The 3,601-nt window shown below is 34.0% G+C and overlaps 1 pseudogene across 1 annotated transcript; it reads right to left on the bottom strand.

Annotated features, from left to right (window-relative positions):
- Nucleotides 1–1,689: 1,689 nt before the first annotated feature.
- On the bottom strand, nucleotides 1,690–2,554 carry LOC308260823 (geranylgeranyl transferase type-1 subunit beta-like; annotated as a pseudogene). Its single transcript has one exon. The product of its transcript is annotated as a geranylgeranyl transferase type-1 subunit beta-like (transcript).
- Between the last annotated feature and the right edge of the window lie 1,047 nt (nucleotides 2,555–3,601).

The following is a 3,601-nucleotide window of genomic DNA, read 5'->3' as shown; positions in this document are numbered from 1 at the left end:
GTTCAAATATATATATTCACATATATATTCAAATATATATATTTATATAAGGGTTTTAATATGCCTTAAAGAGAATTAAAATTGAAGGCATAAATAGGAGATAATAATTGAAAGACATATAACTGAAAAAATGTATAAATATATAAAATTTTAAAAATAATGTATATATATGAAGTATGTGCTTGTATATATGTACATACATATATAAATAAAGAAGTAGTTACAGAAAATTATAGACAATCAGAATATTCACTAATGCTATAATTAATCAATTTTGATATGTTGAAATGCTGGAAGACTGAAGCAGTAAAAAAAATCAATAAATGATTGCCACATCAGAAATATGAATATATCTTAAAAATTTAAAGTTGAGCAGAAAAATTTTTACTTGTAACAAATGTTGAGAATGATTAAGTTATCATAATAGGAATGACATGAAAAAGTAACAATTATTTCTTAGTGTATAGGGACATGAATAAATACCAAAAGTAAAATAAAGGTAATTACAAATGTAAATTCTAGATGATATAAAAGGAGAAAGATTAGGATTTTGGAGCATATACAGCAGATTGTCAAGTAAATCGCAATATTTTTTTCTTAAAACCATTAGATTTTAGATGAGTACACAGGTATTGCCTTTCGTACATATATCCTACAAATATTATTTTAGAAATTCCAAATCTAATTTAAACAACTAAAAATCCATACTTTTAAAATAAGATATTATCACAAAGATGAATTTTTGTGGTTTTTTTAAACTGGGTTTAAAAACATTTATTTAAAATGAACTTGGGTTTAGCATCTTTTTTTTAAGTACTAGTATAATTTATAGTATCACAACTCTCAAAAATATAAACAAAATCACTGCCTTTTTTCTAGGTAAGAAGGTTTTTTTCCCCTACCCACCCAAAGACAACTAATTATTTGAGATTAAAATACAACATAACTGGTATTTGCTCAAGCAACATCCACATAAAAGACCCACACAGCACAAAACCTCCTCATCCATAATCACATAGTTAAATTACTCTTCTCTCAGTTCATAATAATAGTCTTCTTAAAACAATTTCCTTTTAGAAAACTATCATATTAGTTAAACCTATTTATTCTTACTATGAAGTTGCTTCATTTATATAGGCCACACACATTAAATTGGCACACTTTACTTAAGAATAAGACAAAATAAGCTATCCTTTAAAAAAATTATGGGACTATCTGTTTTCAAAGAATAATCCCAGATACTTAATTCATTAAAGCAAATTCTTACCATCAGCTGTGAACATTTTTAAATGAATCACTAAAGGCTCACCTGTAGATTATCAATGCTATCTGAACTGTAAACGTGTTTTCAAGATCTGTATTCATTATAAGATACAATTTGTACTAAGAGTTTTAAAAAAGATAATCTACATACATACATACAGTTAATTTGCCTTAAAGAACTTCTTAGATATACAGTATAAAACATTTAAGAACCACAACAGAATTCACTGTTGTTCAAACTTCAACAAAGACTTTCTTGAAACCTAGTACAAAGGTTACTGGCTCAAGACCATATCTCAAAGTAATTATCAGTACAAGCTTTTATTGAGACACTACCCCTTATAAAAAAAAGAGCACACTTGGTTACACATGGCTTTTAACCTTGAGCTACAGTTATGCTACAACCCCACCCCCATCTAAAGTCAGTCATGTGGAGATAGGTACATCCTCTGAGCACTGTTGAGAGTCCTTGGCTTTCCAGCTTTGGTGGAGATCTCTGAGGCGTTCAGAAGTCTGTGTGCTTACATTCAGAGCAGAGTGAACTTTACAAATTCCACTTTCTTCCATTAGTGACAGGTCACAGATACCAAAGTATGCATGCAAAGCATCTGGATGACTGTTTGGCCATTTGGCAAATCCCCCTACTAGGTGATCTTGAGTTGATAAAATGTAATTTCTATTTTTCTCGAAGTTAGTGTATTGGAAAATTTTTAGAAGCTTTAGAGTTGCTCCCACCCAAAATAAGTAACAGGTATCCACAGGTTTATTTGGTCTTCCTTGATAACCATTCTGTTGCCGCTTTATACACCACCTCTTTATTCTGTTTAATTCTTTTTCTGAAAACACTTCTTCTAGTTTACCCATCAGACACAGTGATGCAATGCCACAAAAAGTAGATCCTACATGAGATTCAAGTCCAGCTCCCTGTGCCAGCCCATTGTCATAGTACATACTTCTTCTAATATAGCTGATGGCTTTTTTCATGTCCATGCCTGACCAGTTGTTGAGCATATAGCAAATACAGGAAGCACAGTACACAAACTGCATATCATTTTCACTGCCTTCAGGTACTGCACAAAAACTTTGATGGATTGAATGGAATACCCAGGTATGAAGAGCCTCGGAAACCACAGCGATTTAGATTTGATCTACCTGCTGGTCTCGAGCGAAGAGTAGAGCTCGGGCAAGACCTGGAGGAAGCGCTGGAAGAACTGCACGTGCTGGTCCGCAGGAAATCCAGCCGCTCTCCTTCCCCGCCGCCAGCCCGCCGCTAGTCCTCCGCAGCCGCCATGCTGCTTCAGACTTAAAAAATTTATTGGGGCGTTATGGTCATATATCTTAATGGGGTACAAGATGATGGAAGCATGCATGCACACATCACCCAATTAGCCATTATCCAATTCCTGCCCCATTCCTTCCTCCTCCCTCCTTCTCATGTTTGGCTTAGTGATTGACATTGATATGTTTGTTAATGTACATCATATGCATTAGAGAATTTCCCTCTTCCTCCCTCCCATCCTCTCAGGTCACCTTATTTGCTCATCTATTGTATCTTCTTCATCTAGAGTTCCTTCTATGACCCATTTTCTCCCTAGCTTCCACATATTAGAAAGAGCATCCAATTTCTTATGTTTTTGTGACTGACTAATCTCACTTAGCATAATGTTCTCCAGTTTCATCCATTTCCCTGTAAATGAAATAATTGTGTTTTTCTTTATAGCTGAAAAAAATTCCATTGTGTACATATCCCATAGATTTGTAATTCATTCATCTGTTGATAGACATCTTGGCTGGTTCTATATTTTGTCAATGGTGAGTTGTGCAGCTATGAACATAGATAAACAAGCATTAGTTTGAAGGTTTGGTTTCCATTCTTTTGGGTATATCTACCCAGAAGTGGTATTGCTCGATAATATGGTAAGGTTTTTCTCATTCTTCTGCGGATCCTCCATATTGTTTTCCAAAGTGGGTGTACTAATTTGCAGTCTCACCAAGAATTTATTAGAGTTCCCACTTCTCCACATCCTTGCCAGCATTTGTTGTTGTGTTTTAAATGATTGCCATTCTACTTGGACTTAGGTGAAATCTCAGGGTAGTTTTGATTTGCATCTCCCTAATTGTTATTCATGTTGAACATTTTTTCATGCAGTACTGCTAAACAAAATACTAGCAACAGGCATTCAAGACCACATCAAAAAAATTATACACCATGACCAAATAGGGTTCATTCCAAGGATTCAAGGCTGGTTCACCATATGAAAATCAATCCATGTAATTCATCACATAAACAGAACCAAAGACAAAAATCATACAATCATTTCAATCGATGGTGAAAAAG

This window comes from Muscardinus avellanarius, assembly GCF_963383645.1.
Source record: "Muscardinus avellanarius genome assembly, chromosome: 3".
NCBI classification, from domain to species: domain Eukaryota; kingdom Metazoa; phylum Chordata; class Mammalia; order Rodentia; family Gliridae; genus Muscardinus; species Muscardinus avellanarius.
The sequence above is the reverse complement of the archived record's forward strand: the minus strand, read 5'-3'. Positions and strand labels throughout refer to the sequence as shown.